We start from the raw sequence: 19,128 nt of genomic DNA, 5'->3' as shown, positions 1-19,128 counted from the left end.
CCTAACGCTACCAACTAACAAATGGTAAAATCATAATTCAAATCCAGCTGTGTATGGTCCCAAAGCTCAAATAATTAACTGATATGTTGACTCACATGAAAAAATCATTTTCCTTGCCCACCAGGAGTTGGTGGTCCAAAGTGCTGTTGAATATAGTAGCCAGTAGCCATCTATGGATAACTAAGTTTCTGTTAATTTAAATTAAATAGAGACTTCCCTGGTGGCGCAGTGGTTGGAAATCTGCCTGCCAAAGCAGGGGACAGGGGTTCAATCCCTGGTCAGGAAGGATCCCACATGCCACGGAGCAACTGGGCCCTAGTGCCACAGCCGCTGAGGCCCACGCACCTGGAGCCCGTGCTCCGCAACAGGAGAGGCCACCACAATGGGAGGCCTGCAGACGGCGGCAAAGAGTGGCCCCCACTCGCTGCAACTGGAGAGGGCCCACATGCAGCAACGAAAACCCAATGCAACCAAAAATAAATAAATAAAAATAAAATAAAATAAAAAATTTTAAAAGAAAAGAATGGATCAGATTCTACATATATTTTTTAAAAATTAAATAAAATGTAAAATTAAGCTTCTCAGTCATACTAGATTCATTTCAAGTATTCAATAGCCACATATGGTTAATGGCTACTATATTGGACAGTGCATTATAGAATATTTCCTTCATGATAGAACATTATATTGGACAGTATTGGTCTAGAGAGTATGCACACAATAAACTATGATGGATGCTGATGATAGAGGGATCCATTATATTATGGATGAGCAAAATGCTACATAGAGGAATACTAATGAGTGAATCTAACTGATATAATCTAAGAAATGTTTATGGAAGATACTTTGAGAGCTATAGGTACATTTAGAGCAACTGGACAACAGGGTTTTGATGGTTTTGTTCCCTGATACATCTCCAACATCTCAAACAGGACCTTGCACATAGTAGATGCTCAAAAAGTATTTCTAATAAATGCCTGAATTAATAAATAAATTAGAGGGCACTGTTCATAAGCCAAACTACTATTTCTGAGCAAATGCATAGAGAAGGGAGTGAACATGGTTTTTTCAGGGAACAATTAATATGGCCAGCACAGCATTTGGGAAAAGATGTGATAGGAGATGAGACTAGAAAGGAGAGTAGGAGCCAGATCATGGAAGGCCTTATATGCATCAGTAAAAGAGCATCTCCAAACTCCATATGTCCAAACTCTAATTAGTCCTCTTTCCCTCCAATGCATTCCTTCCCCTGCACTCTCTGTCTTTACCCAGTTACAGTTATCAACATCAGAAATATGAAGATGATCTTAGACACTTTTCTGGTCATTACATCCTGCCGTCAATCAGTCCCCAGGTCATTTCATTTCTACTTCTCAAATCTCTAATGAATCTACCTCTTCCTCTCCATTCATACCACTGTTACCAAACTTCAGGACTTTATTGCTTCTTGACTGAACCACTACAATAGCTTCCTAGTTGGTTTTCCTGCCTTCATTCTCTTCTGGTCCATCCTTTACATTCTAAGATTTATCAGTTTAAAAAACATCTATGCAGATAAGTACCCTGCTTAAACCCTTGGCATCATACTTAAATCCTTTAGAGCTTACATACTTTCCCAGATTTATCACGTCACCTATGAACTGCATTCCATTTCCTTTGAGACAACAGAACAAACTGCATTCTTCAAGTGTCTCAAGCCTTTTCTATAAGTAAGCCTTGTTGTTGCACAGGGTGGTAACATTGCCTGTAATAAATGAACTCTCCAATTTGTCTTAAGAATACTTATTGAGTTAATACGACTCAGCTTTACCATTATCAAGTCTGTAAATATCTGTCCTATCCTTGACTCCTATTCCTCCCATCCCTAGCCCTGGATTCTATTAAATACTCTCTCCTCTGTGGTCACATAGTATCCCAAGTATATTTCCATTGTGGCACATAGCACATTACTTTTTCATCAATGTCTTCTTTCCCCACTCATTGTGAGTTCCTTGAAGGCAGTAACTTTGACTGTTTTCTTTGTATTCCCATGGTGTCTCACTCAGAGGAAGCTCTCAATAATTGACTCTAAGATGAATCAACTTTACTTCGCATGCCATTGTGAGTCATGAAAGTGTTTTAACAGGGGTGTGGCATTATAACTCTGCTTCAAGACTATTATCCTGGTAGCAGTGTGAAGAATGGGTTAGATGCCTAAGACAGAGAGTGAGTATACTAACAGCCCCTTAAATGAGCAGTAAAACAAAGTAAGCTTCAAAGTGAGCTTTTCCATTATCAATTAGGTTTTTTCTTTCCTTTAAGCTTTTAATGATCATATATAATCATCCTATTAAAGACCAGGAGAGGTTAAAGTCATGCTCTTTTGAATATCTTGCAGATGTAGCACTTGGCAAGTACAAAATTACAATGAACAGTGAACATAGTTTCCTTCTATGAAGGAGTAACTGGTTGTTTCAAAGGCAGGAGATTATCCTAGGGGCCAGAGAGGAAGATCAAAGGGAATACTACCACCTTTAAGCTTCTGAAGCAACAGCTTACTAATTAGCATCCTCCAAACAAATAGCCTACATGTAGATACACTCACATGGAAATAAAGGAGATAATATTCTACCAAGAAGATAAACTATGGTCCCCAAGGGAATAACCAGCCTGTAGGATTTGTGACACTCCTGTACCTTTGAAGAAGTACTGACAATGGTCTGGGTAAGAAAGGTGTGGGAATTACAAAGATCTCAGCAGCTCAGTGTGAACTACTGTGCTTGGAAAAGTGGGATTCATGTCAATCTTTATTCAGGGGAGAGGAGGAGAAGAGGGATACTGTACATGAATGAGCTTTGCTCCCTGGGTCTTTTGATGAGTTAGCCTTTTGTGAACAAATCTATTAGGCATGCAAAGGAAGAGATATAAACTGGAATTAAGGGCTTAGTAACTGTCATATGCTAATTCTGTATTCAGGGTGAATATTTTTTTAAATCGTATATACAGGGAAGTACTTTGTATATGTGTGCTATACCCCATACAAATATATTTATATGTGTGTGTGTGTATATATATATATATATATACAGTTTTAAAGAACTTAAAATTATTTCCTCTAAGAACTTTTCTTATATTATTTTTAATGCACAGGATAAATACAGGGTGTTAAATGGTTACAGACATGGATTGTGATTCCTTTGCTCCATATCTTAGCTTTGAAGGCACTACTTCTGGAACCTCCTTTATTCAAACACTGGTGTTCCTATACTCCATAGTAGTAGTTTAGCCTGAAAAGCTAGGCTCTCAAAGAATTTTGGAAAATGTCTCAATATTTAGTTAACCATAACTAAAGTCACTTCCAAGTACGATTTTAATGTTTGACCTCTAGGGCTCATAATCCTGATGAGAGAAAAACGTGAAACAGCTGACAGGGCTCCTTCTCTACCTCCTAGACTTTTGATTACACTACATTCCGTTTCACACTGGCCTCCTACATCATTGCAAAGAATGAACCCTCAACAAAGTAAACCCTTTTCCTCAGCTAATGAGTACTCTTGAAGTTTTAACTGAAGTGAGTACAGGCACACCTTGTCTTATTGTGCTTCGCAGATATTGCGTTTTTTATAAATTGAAGTTTTGTTGCAACTCTGCCTCAAACAAGTCTATTGACGCTATTTTTCCAACAGTATTTGCTCACTTCGTTCCTCTGGGTGTCACATTTTAGTAATTCTCGCAATATTTCAAACTTTTTCATTATTATTATATTTGTTAGAGTGATCTGTGATTGATGATTTTGATGTTACTATTGCAGAAAGATTATGATTTGAAGAAGGCTCAGATGATGGTTAGCATTTTTTATCAATAAAGTATTTTCTAATTAAGGTATGTACATTGTTTTTAGACATAATGCTATGGCACACTTGAGAGACTATAGTAGAGTGTAAATATAAATTTTATACACACTAGGAAACAAGGAAATTGTGTGACCTGCTTTATTATGATATCTGCTTTATAGTGGTGGTCTGGAACCACACCTGCAATATCACTGACATATGCCTGTTGTTGACTGAAGAAAAACACACAACCAAAAATTTTGAGTTAAGCTTTATTCAAGGACCTTACTGAGAACTATAGCTGGGGAGACAGCCTTTCAGCTCTGAGGGACTGCTCCAAAGAGATAAGGAAGGAGGAGTCAGGACATATAGAAGTTTTCGCTTAAAAAAAAATGTAGTTGAACAGCAAAAGATTACTGTTAATCCAAAAAACAGACATCTCAAATTAATGATTTTAGTGCTTTTCTATGTATGAGAAGAAGCAAGAGTCAGGGCTCATTGAAATTATTCCTTAGAATAATAAGGGGGGGGCGGCGCTGCAGTAGCTAATGGCTTTATGGCTGGCAACATTCTTTGTTTACTGGAATGGCAGGCAACATGCCCTTTCCACACTGTACTTTATGTTTAGGCTGAATTTTATGAACCTTTCCCTAATTCCCTGATCACAACTTAATCCTTTTTTTTGCCTCAATCTGACAAATGCTGTTTCAGAGCAAAAGTTGTGGCAACGTGTCTAGGGAAAAAACCTCTTTATTTGCCCTTGCTTCAGGTTTCTCAACTGAAAAATGGGACCGATAATTACTATTTGGCTCTGCAGAAGGTTTTTTTTTTTTAATAGATAAGCCAAGACACGTTTAAAAATCATATATGTTCGCTTGTAACTATAACTGTCATAATAATTCTTAGTAATAATTACTGGCTAGTGCATATGGACAAATATGTGGTAGAGATGATTTTGAATTATGTTTAAAATTTAGGATTTCAGCATAGAATAACTCCAACTCTAGAACCATCTGTCTATTCTGCACAACCCACTGACCTAGTCTCTGAAATCAAGCAGAGCACGAACCTGTATTCACAACAAATGGGAGCTATGTGTTTGTAGCTTGCCATGCTCTGTTTTGAATCTTCCTCCCCAAATCCAATTACTCCAAAGATATTGTCAAGGAGCCAAATTGCCTTATTTTTCTTCCCTCCTGCCTACTTTGTGAGGTGCTGAGAAGTAGCTCTGAGCCCTAAGGGTAAGCAGCCAGAGACCTGAGACAAGCTACAGCCACTTATAGCTGAAAACTTGTTAATTGGCCTTCAGATAATCAAGAGTTTATAGAAAATTTAGATCTACTGATACTCGCTGAGTTTTACTATAACTACACGATCTTTGTTTTGCAGTCATCAATCCATAAAGAAAAGAAATTAGCTTTCAGAGTGGAGAACTAAATGATAGGGCAGCTTTGCTAAGGGGAATATTTTTCCTTATTGTCTTCTAATACAATGCTTATCAAAAGTATCTTCGAATTAAATGGAATCCCTTAGAACATTATGAAAATTAATGATGAATTAAATGAGAGTTCAGATAAAAATCATAATGCTCTATAAGAAAATACTCTACAGTATAAATAAGAAGCTTTATATCCATCCATTAAAAAAAGCAACACAATATTTTTAATAATATTATGAAATATATTTATTGTATGTTTATAGTTAACATTGAAATAATATTATGATAATAAATGTTCTGGAACCAATTCCAATGTGCATGTGTGGAGATTTCCCCACACCATAAAACAAGTCTCTAGCATCAGCAGGGGTTCTACAATTCAACTCAATTCTGACACTATCCACCAAGAGATAGCATCAGATTCCACAGGTTAAGGGCCCAGTCCCACAAGACTGCCCCCCACTTCAGTGCCAATCACAAGCCCAGGTTGTTACTGACTCACCTGCTACAGATTGGAGTTTCCCATGACCCCATCTTTGGGTTCAATTAATTTGCTAGAGCAACGCACAGAACTCAGAGAAACATTTTACTTACGTATTACTGGCTTATTATAAAAGAATGTAACTCAGGAACAGCTAGATGGAAAGGATGCATAGGACAAGATATAGGAAAAAGGCATGGAGCTTCTGTGCTCTCTCCAGGTGCACCACATTCCCTGAACCTCCACACGTTCAACAACACGGAAGCTCTCTGAACCCAGTCCTTTTGAGCTTTTATGGAGGCCTCATTACATAGGTGTGAATGATTAAATCATAGGCCATTGGTGATTGATCCAACCTCCAACTCCTCTTTTCTCCAGGAATGTCGAGGGTGGGACTGAAAGTTCCAATGCTCTATTCTTGCTTGGTTCCCCTGGCAACCAGCCCCCATTCTTAAGTGATTTCTAAAAGTCACCTCAGGAACTGTAAACCTAGTTGTGGAAAGCAGCTCGTTATGAATAACAATACACCCACGTCACCTTTATGGCTCTAAAGCTATTTCAGGAACTGAGGACAATAGACCAAATATGACAAAAGATGCACCCATTGCTCCTATTGCTCAGGAAATTCCAAGGGTTTTAAGAGCTGTGAGCCAGGTACTGTGAGGAAGACCAAATATATATAAGAAATATATTTTAGTCACTTGAATGACCAAATATATATTTCTTATAAATCACAATAGCACAGATTGAAATGGAGCAGGACCCATAGGACTCCCAGGTACAGATCTATGTCCCTGTTTCTTGTTTGTAAGAAAAAGGCTTCATTCAGCTTCCATGAACTTCCCTGGGTTCCAAAGGGCAGATTCAAACAGTTGCTAATCAGGGAAGGGAGGGAATGCAGAAACAAAGAAGGAGCAGTCAAGAAACAATAGTGCAGCCTTGGGGAAGCTTCCTGGTTCCTCCACAGGAATATACATAACATCTTTGAATTCTTCTGCAGGAACTAAGGTCCCCATCCAGGTGGAGGATGGTAACTTCAGGCTGAGCACAAAATTCCTGGAGCTCTACCCTGTTATCTGACAACCAACCAATCAAAAGGAAGTCAAACACCCTGCAGCCCTCACCCCAAATTTTGCCTATAGAAACTCCCTGAAAACCATTGGGGAGCTTGGGGTTTTTGAGCATGAGCCACCCATTCTCCTTGCTTGGCCCTGCCATAAACTTTTCTTTGCTCCAAACTCCTACGTTTCGGTTCATTTGGCCTCACTGTGTGTCAGGCACAAGAACTTGCATTCAGTAACAATTTAATGATAAGTTTCTATAGGTTGTTTAGATTTAAAGAGCTTAAAATATCTTATAAAATTTTCCTTTATGCCATTTGCCACTGTTGGGGCTCAGGGCGGGCCACCCCCAAATTTGCCACAATGGCATATTGATTGTTTCAAATTAAAGTTACTTAAGAAATGGCCAACACAAGAGAAACACTCTGACCCTCCTCTCTTGCCTCCCTGAAAGCAGGAAACATATCACTCATGTAAAAAGTGCACTCCCTGCATCAGGAGATAGACGAGCACACTTATGGCCAGTGATAGGGAATTTGGACTGAGAAGCCTGTTTAAACAAACCTTGTTACTTTAATTTACTACCTCAAGCCCAAACTCTGCTTAGATTCTTCTCTAACCAAGCACCTGTTACCAAAGAGAACTTGGATTTACTCTCCCACCATGCTGCAAAGCCAATTTACTGACACTGGGTTGTAGTAAGGAAAGTACAGTGTTTATTGCAGGCACGAAGCAAGAGGAAAGGATGGCTGACGGTCAAAAGACTGAAACTCCCAGATAGTTTTCAGGGAAGGGTTTTTAAGGCAACATCAGGGCTGGGGTTTGCAGGGTATGTGATCAGCTCATGGACTTTCTTCTGATTGGTTGTTTTTGGTGAGGTAACAGGGTGATGTTTCAGGAATCCTAATCATCAACCTTCTGGTTCCAACCAGTCTGAGGTCTCCAAAAAATAAAAATAAAAAAATAAAAAATAAATTAAAAAAAAGAAGAACCTGAATCAGTAGTTTACAATCTAAGGAACCCATGGGCACACAGAAACATACACACACACTAGTCCCAGATAGTTTCATAGTCAAGATCTGAAACCCATATTACACATTTTTCCCTTTTTGTGATATAATTCACATACCACAAAATCTACCCTTTTAAAATATGGAATTCTGTTTATTGGTATACTCACAGAGTTGTGCAACCATCACCTATATTTAATTCCAGAATATTTTATTACCCTAAAAGAAACCCAACAGCTATTAGCAGTCAATCTCCTTACTCTCCTACCCTCAGCTCTCATCAGCCACTAATATGTTTTCAGTCTCTATGAATTTGCGTGCTCTGGACATTTCCTGTGAATGGAATCAAACAATATGTGGCTTTTTGTGACTGACTTCTTTCACTTAACAAAATGTTTTCAAGGTTTATCCATGTTGTAGCATGCATTAGTACTCCATTTCTCTTAATGGCTGAATAATGTTCCATTGTTTGAATATATCATTTTTCTTCCCCTACAATAACAACTTGAGGAATACAAAGATCAATACCAAAAACTCATCTGCATTCCTGTGCACCGCAGGGGAAGAAAAATCATTTTCCTTCTACCTGTCTAGTTTCGTGGCTGAGAACCCCCTGTAATAAGAAGACAGGTTAACAGGAGAAAAACAAACAGAAGGTTAATAATATGCATACTTCATGGGAGAGACCCAGGGAAACTGAATAACTCTCCAAAATGGCCCAAGCCACCACCTTAAATATCATCTCCAGCTAAAGACAAAAGATGTTGGCAGGTGGGAGGGAGGCCAGTTATGGGAGCTTATCAAGAAAAGCACAGTAAACAAGAGTAAGGCAGTTATGCAGATTTAAGCCATTGCCTTCTCCATTAATAAGAGCTTCTAGAGTTTTAGTCATCCTCCTCTTCCTGGTACAGAGAGGGAGAGACACATTTACAGATGGAGATTTCTATCATAAATATAAATAAATATCTCTTACAAAAAGGTAACATCTACTCCATTTTCAGAGCTTCTCCTATGGTTGCTATTTCTTAAAAACAATCAGGTGAAGGACTTCCTTGGTGGTGCAGTGGTTAAGAACCTGCCTGCTAATGCACGGGACAGGGGTTTGAGCCCTGGTCCGGGAATATTCCACATGCCACGGAGCAACTAAGCCCGTGTGCCACAACTATTGAGCCTGTGCTCTACAGCCCGCAAGCCACAACTACGGAACCCACGTGCCACAACTACTGAAGTCTGTGCACCTAGAGCCCGTGCTCCGCAGCAAAGAGAAGCCACCGCAACGAGAAGCCCATGCACCGCAACAAAGAGTAGCTCCTGCTCGCCACAACTAGGGAAAGCCCACGCACAGCAACGAAGACCCAACACAGTCCTAATTAATTAATTAATTAAAAAAAATAATCAGCTGAAAATAATCCTTATGCCAAAGAGGCATGTTTTGGGGTGGCATATTCTGATCCCCTTCTGCACCAAGAATAAACAATAAAAAATTTAACTTTTAAGGTCCTATTTATAAGGGCAACCAAAAAATATAGTGCCTAGGAATAAAACTAATAAAATTAGGCAAAATATTTTTGCATAACTCATAAATATGTGTGAAAATTATAAAATATAATTAATTATATGGAGTCTATATTGTAGTCTCAGGAAGGAAGTAAAAACAGCATAAATGACAGTAATCCCTTAATTAATTTATAAATTCAATGCAATTCCCCTGAAAATTCTAAAAAATATTTTTTTGTCGTGAAAATTGACATATAGATCTGAAAACGTATATAGATAAACAAGATACCAAGAATAGACAATATAATTTTGAAAATCAAGGGGGTACGTGTGCTACAATATATCAAGATATTATAAATACTTGGTAAGGAATGCATTATTACAAGGATAGACCTTCCCCAGTGGACACATGAGCCCATTCAAATATAAGGATCTGATATGTAAAAGAAAGGGGTACTACAAATAAGTACAGAAAAATATGGATTTTTAAATAAATGGTACTGGGACAATTAGTTATACTTAAGAAAATATTTATATTTATTTCATATTTTAAACTACAAACAAACATAAATTTCAGATTGAATGCAGATTTAAACATAAAAAAAAAAACTCCAAAATTTTACAATGGATTCTACAATGGATTCTACAATGGATTATTATAAAGCAATAAAAAATGATTCAGGGCTTCCCTGGTGGCACAGTGGTTGAGAATCTGCCTGCCAATGCAGGGGACACGGGTTCGAGCCCTGGTCTGGGAAGATCCCACATGCCGGGGAGCGACTAGGCCTGTGAGCCACAATTGCTGAGCCTGCGCGTCTGGAGCCTGTGCTCCGCAACAAGAGAGGCCGCGATAGTGAGAGGCCCACGCACCGCGATGAAGAGTGGCCCCCGCTTGCCGCAACTGGAGAAAACCCTCGCACAAAAACGAAGACCCAACACAGCCATAAATAAATAAATAAATAAATAAATAAATAGATAAATAAAAATTTAAAAAAAAAAAGATTCAAAGCACATGGACCTATATCACAATTATAAGGCTGAACAAAAACATCAAATTGTAGATGTATATGTGCAGGATCATTCTATTTATTAAAGTTTAAATCATGTATATATTCAGAATATGTGTATGGATACATATGTTTGTGGATACTTTGTTATGAAAGTACAAAAACATTCTTGGATGTTTTTGAATACTAAGTTCAAAACCTCATGAATACTAAGTTCAAAATATTGGTCACTTCTAGAGAGGGAGGGAGGAAAATGGTACTTTGGAGGTATTTACCTACATATATATCTCCAAGGATTTGTTTATTTAAAACAAGGACCTAAAACAGATACTGCAAAAACTTAAGTCTCGACAAAGCTGGTCGATAGACACATGAGTGGTTTTTATGTTATACTTTAAGCTTTTATGTGTATCTAAATTACTTCACAACATTACTTTTTGAGGGGAAGGCAATTCAAGAATATTGCCAGGTTCTATATAGGATGAATGGATGGTGTGTTTGTGACATTAGGCAAGATAGAGAAGAAATAGAATAGAGCATGTTCTGGAGGTAAGATGATGAATTTTGTTTTGCTGGTGTTTGATTTGACAAGCCTTGGAAAATCTAGGAAGAGAATTCCAACAAACATTTAATAAATATGCCCAAACATAGTATCAGTGCAGCAATGGGGTTAGAGATAGAGACTTGATGTTCAGAGCTTATATGGCTTTGATGAAACCATGTGCTTTTATGAGAGTCCTGGGTAGAATGTATAGAGCGAGGCAGTCAGTGTTTTGAGGGCAAAGCCATAGACAAATTAATTTCTAAGGAATAGGTAAAGGAAATAGATCCACAAAGAAGCAGGAGAAATAACTGTCAGAGTTATTGGGAGAACCCAGGTATAGTTGTTTCCCAGAAGTTAGTGAAGCATGGTGTGTTAATAACAAGGAAGTGGTCTACTCTCAATTAACAGAGATGACCAGGCTGATAGCAACTGAGTACCTGTTGTATGTAGCAACACGGAAGTCCTATAAATTAGCTAATACTGTTGTTTCTATTTTAAAGATGAAGAAACTGATGACAAGAATACAGGTAATTTACCTAACATAATGCTGATATTAAGCACACCCCCAAAATTCAAACTCAGGTCTGAAGGCCTCCAGAGACTAAGCTTTGATAAGACCCACGTCTTTTTATCTCTGTATGTTTAATGTTTGAATATAGTTACTGTTCAATATGTTGAACAGATGCATGAGTGAAAGGGGACATACAGATGATTTTGAGAGAGTTTCATTTTTCTCTGGAGGTGTTTATTGAGTACTTGTTAGGAAGAAGAGATTTACATGTAACAATTATTTTCTTTGCTTGTATGACAGATGAATTGGCATCCATTAGAGCTTTGTGCAAATGTCATGTGTTGCAAATCAAAGTAATTTCTGTAAGGTATGTATTATTCCGAACTGGTTGTTTACAACATTTTCAGAATTACAATGACCTAATGTTTTGCAGTACTACTGAAATATATGAGATATTTTTACTAAATAAATCAAAATAACTTATTTTCGTCCATCTTTAATACTTTTCTGTCACTTTATTTCACATCCTGGAAAGCTCTTGAGTCCATTTAACTATCCTCACGATTGATATCACCTAAGAACAAACTACAGTTATTTCTTGCCTAGACTACTATAACAGCCATCCATTTTCCTGCATCAACCACTGTTCCTTCTTTAATTTATCCTGCACAGTTCAACAGAATAATATTACTGCTTGGAATGTTCCTCCCTCCCCCGCAACCAGTTATCTCCCATTCATATTCCTATTTGAGGCCAAATGTCTCCCCCTCAAGAAAGCCCTCTCGATTCACCAGATCTATTCTATGCTTTCATAGCATCCAGCACTTTTAGTTTTCCTTTTGAGATAACTGTAGATCCATACACAATTGTAAGAAATAATAAGAGTTCCTGAGTACCTTTTACTCAGTACCTTTTACTCTCCCGATCATAACATTTCGCAAATATATAGAACACAATAGTGTTATGATGTGATTTCTTTTGTGTTCTGATTCCTACTCATCTTCTGTGAAACACGTAGGATTTAAGTTATGTTCAGCTATGTTAAGTAGTTTAAATGGCATCACAGTGGCCAATGTGAACTTCCATAGTAGTGGTTTTGAAACGTCTGATATAGGACTGCGAGTGTGATAAATCAAAGACTATTATTTTAGATAAGGATTTTGTTTGGCAACATCCACAAAAATTATTTGATTCAATAATTTGTCATTATTTACTATGTATCTGGTACTTTTCTAAGCACTGAAGATGCAACAGTAATAAACCAAACAAACCAAAACAAACCCCTGCCCTCTGGAACTTACATTCTAGTCTATGGAGCTAAACAATCTTCAAAAAGTAAATGATATTCAATATTAATTTATTGATAAGTTCCATGCATATGAATAAAGCCTGGAAAAAGGCTAGACAGCCCAGGCGCACTGCAATTTTCCATAGCATAGTCGAGGAAGGCTTCATTGAGAAGATAACATTTGACTAAAAACCTATAGGAGGCGAGGGAATAAATCAGTTGGGTAACTGGGAAAGGAACATTCTAGGCAGAAGGAACAGCACATGTAGTGTCTTCCCAGAGTGTCTGAGCAAGCAAGTGCTAGAGGTAAATGAGCAGGATGGGAAGTATTAGGAGATGAGGTCAAATAAATAATGAAGAGCTAGATCTGCACTGTCCAATACAATAGCTACTGACCACATGTGGTTATTGAGCCCTTGAAATGTGAATAGTTCAAACTGAAATGTGATGTCACCAGTTTCTGGACACTTAGTATAAAAAAGAGAATGTAAAACATTTCATTAGTATTATTTTATATTGGCTACATGGTAAACTCATAATATTTTATATATATTGGGTAGAATTTCTTAAAATTAATTTTGCCTCTTTTTTAATGTGGCTATTAGAAAATCTAAAATTGTATAAGTTGCTCACATATATTTCTATTAGAGAGTACCAGAACTTATCATATAGGCCATGGTATGTGATTTTAAGGCCTTTGTCTTTTAGTTTGAGGTAGGGAACTATGGGAAAATGTTGATCAAAGTTTAAATTATCTAATTGCCACTTAAAAGATTACCCAGTCTGCTCTGTTTTGAATGGAATGTAAGGACAATAATGGAAGCAGAGAGACCAGATTTAAGGCTATTACACTAACTCATATGAGAAATGATGCTGGCTTGGGTCAGTCTGGTAGTGGTGGGTATGATGGGAAGTGGTCAGACTCTGGATTTATTTTGAAGATAGAACCAGTAAGATTTCATGACAAATTGAATGATGTGGAGCATGAGAAAAAGAAAACATCGAAAATCACTCCAAAGTTTTTGGCTTGAGTTACCATTAATGGACACAGAAAAACTGCAGTTGGAATAGATTTGGAGAAGGAGATCAAGAGTTTGGATTTGAACATATTAAGTTTGAGATGCTTACTAGACATCGACGTGGAGATATTGAGTAGGCAAATGGATATAAAAGTCTAGCTTTGAGGAAAAATACCTAGACTAGAGATAACATTTGATATTTAAAGACTTTTGAAACTGGATGTGATCACCAAAAAGTTAGTTTAGATAGAACAAAAAAAAAGATGTAATAAATGAACCTTGGAGCCCTCCAACTTTACGAAGTTAGGGAGACAAGAAAGCCTGCAAAGAAAATTCTCCTTCTTCCATGCATTTTACTGCTAAAAAATTGTTTTTGTTATTGAACTTCATTATATGAAGTTATTAGACATTCCCTTTGCAGTTATTAAAGCATGATTCCTTCTTTCCTTTAATCACTCTGGTTTTCAAAGGTCCCCAGCCCTTGGTCATATACTTTCATGCCCTGAAATGACCAGTGACTAATCTAAAAATCTGACAAATTAATGTTAAGTGAATGATAATGATTTATTGGTTATCACATCCAGATAGCACATTGACCTTTTAAAGGGGGACTTCAAATGTCCTAATTCAAGGATTTGGTTATGGAAAACTATTCTTAGGCTTATGAAGTAGACCTTTTTGTGTCCTGGGTCAACCATATGAAGTAGATGACTAATAACTAATGACGTAGTGAAAAGAGCACTGCACCAGGGAGTCAGAACCCCAAGTTCTATTCCCAGCTCTACCATTCATCAGCTGTCTCCCCACAGCTGGTCTGAATAGAGTGATTAGCAGCTTCTGGTAAAGTTGTTACTGGTTAAAAGTAAGGACAATGTAGAGGGCTTTCCAATATTTAAATACATGTAATTTTAATAACTATCCTTATTACTGAGAGTATTTTCTAATTGTTGCATTAAAATGGGTGATAGTAGATGGTAATTGGTGTAGTAGGTATGATAGTAGATGGCATTTTAAAGATGTTTACTTGGCACATACACACACCAGTGGCAACCCCTATGTATGGTTTATCTATAAATCCATTTATTTATAAATGTTTCTCCTCCATGAAGTCCAGAAGTCTGAGAACCACTAATATTAGATAGGTCACTTCAGCTCTCTGGGCTTTGTTTGTTCTGTATACATAACTACATAGTAAGAGTATATATAAATGCAAGGAAATAAAACACACTGACCTCAATATAAAGCAATCTTTAGAATGAAGTAAGGAGAAATTAACGGGGATTGGGCTTCAGCTGTAGCTGTAATATTTTAAAAGAAAAAGATATGAAGCAAATATGGCAGTATGTTAATGTCTGTAAAAATGGGTGGTGAGTACATGGGTATTATTGTCCCTTCTATTGATATATTGAACAACATCATCATAAAAATAAAAAATAATAATAATTAAAAGTAAGTCAGACTATGCAATATGTTTTGGAATCAGAATCAGAACAATGTTCAAATCCAGTCTCTGTCATTTGTTAGCTATTTGACCTTGGAAAAGTCAATTAACCATTTTACTTACTCCTCAGTTACTTTTTAGTGATAATAACCCCTGCCTTGCAGAGTTTTTTTTTTTTTTTGGTTGTGTCGGGTCTTAGTTGTGGCACACGGGATCTTCCTTGCGGCATGCAGTCTTCTCTCTAGGTGTGGCGTGAGGGTTTTCTCTCTCTGGTTGTGGCACTCGGGCTCCAGGACATGTGGGCTCTGTAGTTTGTGGCACACAGGGTCAGTAGTTGTGGCGTGTGGGCTTACCTGCCCCGCAGCATGTGGGATCTTAATTCCCCAACCAGGGATCAAACCTGCATCCCCTGTATTGGAAGGCGGATTCTTTGCCATTGGACCACCAGGGAAGTTCCCAGAGTCATTATAAATTAGACTCTTGAAGGCAAGGAACAAGATTTCACTCACTTTAACTAGTAAGGGTTTTATTGTGGTGTTAGGCAGGTGGTCAGGCTTCATCAGAATATCCATGCAATGAAAATGTCATAAGAACTTAAAGAGAGTTGAAGAATTAGAAGAGTCCCAACCAACTCCAATGACTCACTCATTTCTTACCTTTGTAAAAAATTAATAAACAAAAATCTCAATTAAGTAGAATTGGGAAACCAGAAGGGGGAGCTCTCGTGCCCTGTGAAGATAGCAGAGCCCAACAGGAGGAAGAATGACTCTTCTTTCCTGGCAAGGACTCCGTCAGTGAAAAGCCATGGACTCCTGGTTTACTCTAGCCCTGCCAACTTCCCTTTCCCCTCTAGAGAAGGCTTCTCCTTCCCTTGCCATGTGGGGGACTTGCACATGGCTTGCCATCGTTTCAGACCCGAATTGCAATTCTCTGCTGATCCCAAATAAGCCCGTCTTTGCTGGAGAAATAACTGGCAGTCTATTTGTTTCTGGTCAACAAGGCACACCTCAACTCTGCACCACTAGGGAAGTCCCAAGAAATGAAATTCTTAACGTAGTAAGCTAGTAACCTCGGTATTAGTTTGTAGATGAAAAATTAATCAATCTAAGAAAGAAATGAAAAATTTTATTCGAGCCAAATTTGAGAATTATAACACAGGAGCAGCATCTCAGAAAGCTGTTCCGCCCCTTAGAAGTTAAGGCACAGCTATATAAGTTTTTTGAGACAGGGGACAGTTCACACAATCCAGATCTAAGCGTCACTGTGGCTCCTTAAAAGATGAAGAAGGAATGTTATTGATACAGGAGCTAGATGTGCCCCAGGCTGAGCAGCTGGGGACAGATACTCCAAGATGAAGAGGAAGAGGAGCTGAGCCCTGCCCAGATAAGAGACCAAATATTTCTCATTCTTGAGGTCAAGGAGACCTTCCCGACTACACAGGTGCAAAAAGGCTCCTTGGAGGTCAAAAAGGGAGTGACATCAACCTACCCATTGGGCCTCTTCTCTAGAATCCATCTTGGCTAAGGGATGCGCGTGCACACACATGGGAGGACCCTGAGAGAAACCAAATATGGACTCAGAGCCAGGCAAAGCAAGATGATCTGCCAGAGGAAACCTGGGAGAAACGCCCCACATAAGTGATTCAAACTACCATGAGGGCTCGACTCCCTCTCTGAGCCCGCCCGTGTGTCTATCCACATGTACTCCTCCTAACAAACACATTACTTGTTTCACTACTTTCCGTCTTTTTGTGGAAATTTATTTCTACAAAGCCGATGGGCGAGGGCCTTGTCCCTGGCCACTGGTCATCGTGGTCTCGTGGCTAGGATTCAGCGCTCTCCCTGCTGAGGCCTGACTTCAATTTCTGTCCAGGAACCGAAATCGTGCTTCAAGCCGCTGCAGGCTGAGGTCCCCGAGACCATTATCTTTGAAGGCGTTGTCTTACTGCTAGGAGAATGTTGCTCTTAATGGTTGAGTAGGTATTTTTGCCGATGGGGGAGATTTGGTAGATGCATCATGCAGACACACAATGCACAGTAGGAGGGACAGAGGAGGCCAAAGGGCAGAGAAAATTTTTTTATGTTTCAACTTTTCTTGTCTCGCCATAAAATATGAATTTTATTTCACAAGTCAAATGGTTAATATAGTACAGTAATATTATATAGTGATATATATAGATATTCTTTATTGTCTATGATATTTACTATTTAGATCAGTTGTTCTCAAACTTCGGCATGTGTCAGGATCACCTGGAGGACTTTTTAAAAACAGATGATTGGGCTCTACCCCCAGAGTTTCTGATTCAGCTGGTCTAGAGTGGGACCCAAGCATTTGGATGAGCAGCTAATGCTACTGGATCAGGGACCACACTTTGAACCCTATTGTTTCAGATCTAAGCCTTTAAAGCCAACTTATCTGCCCGTGAAAACTGTGTGAACTGCGTGGCGCATTAATCTTCGAGACTTAGTGTTTTATCTGTAAAATAATAATATGTACCTTACATGGACTTAGTGTAACACAAAGCAATATACGTAAAGAGCTTGAAGAAGTTCAGTACAAACTTCCCCAAGATGTGTCACTATGGCGTGTGGATTATTTTGAGCTAAAGGCAATTGAGACCCTGCAGGCTCAAGAGAAACTTTTGCTCCTCCCTTTACATTAACCTAGAATAATTTAAATCAGGGGGGTCTTTTCCAGAATGAGAGTTATTATCAGAGATAAATTTTATCTGAGTGACTCATCTACATGGCAGGGCAAAGATCTAATTACCAAACATGTGCTCTTCTTATTGTCCTGTGAATTGCCCTCCTCCCCTTTGAAGCCCCAGGGTCCCTCTCCCACTCCTTAGCTCAGGGTGACACACAAACCTCTCCTTACTTTTCTGTCTTTGAACCCCTCAGGTATGGGGGGTTCCCATATGTAAGAAATTAAATTTGTTTTTTCCTGTTAATCTGTCTCATGTTGATTCAATTATTAGACCCAGCTGAAAGAACCTTCGAAGGGTAGAAGAAAATTTTGTTTTCCCCACGAGCTATATGCCTGGTGTCTAAGGATACATGGTTACCATCATTATATTTTTTATCATTATCATATTGATTCCCTAATTATTCAGATTCACCAGACACAGAGAACTAAGTTAATCAAGTATATCCTAGTAGGATTCCTTTGGGACTCTATTTAATACATGGAAAGAATGATTCTGTTGGCATAAAAATACTTGTAATTTTGTGCCACTGAAAGTACTTGAAATGGTTTCCTAGTTAAAGTAAGAAGTTTGGCCAGCCCTCTTTCCCCCATTAAGTTTAATAAACTATCAATTTGTTTGGTAGAACCCTTCTTTATCTTCAGAAGGTAACTGGTTTAAACTGTCATCAATTTGAGTTACTGAGGTCTGCATTAAGGAGGTGTTACTGTGTGTAATATGTTTAAGTGTGGGTGTCTTTGTTTAGGAAATAGAGTTTTTATGGAGGTCAAATACACTTATTGATTGTTTGACAAAAGTCTCTTCAAATGCAAATGCTTCCTGTCTGGAGGTAAATAATCTCAGACAGTTGAGCAACACATAAAAAGAAAGCCAACTCTTTTAAACCCCAAATGTCAGCTGGGTGGTAAAAAGAATTTTGTTGAATGTATTCAAGGGGGAAAGTAATTTTTTCCCTGAGCTCTCCTTGCTACTGTGCCACTCTATATTCTGGGGCTTGCCTCCTGGCAGATTGTTTCATTATCCAGCAGTATCATTAATCTTTTTTATTAGCACCTTAAAAAATAAACAAACAATGATTTTGTTATGTTTGACACAAGTAGTGCATTTTAATTTTGTAGGCTTGTATTATTGACTTGAAAAAAAACTGCAACAATTCACATTGAAATACCGCACTCAATTCTTAACAATATGAAAACACTACTTGATGTGTAGAAATATAATGGCATCTGTTATGCATATTAAATGAAGCAAGCTATTTTTGCATCTTCCACATGGAGCTTTAGATTAACTAGGAAAGTTAGTATTAATTACCACT

The sequence above is a fragment of the Balaenoptera musculus genome, chromosome X (assembly GCF_009873245.2).
Source record: "Balaenoptera musculus isolate JJ_BM4_2016_0621 chromosome X, mBalMus1.pri.v3, whole genome shotgun sequence".
NCBI lineage: Eukaryota > Metazoa > Chordata > Mammalia > Artiodactyla > Balaenopteridae > Balaenoptera > Balaenoptera musculus.
Note: the sequence above shows the minus strand (reverse complement) of the source record.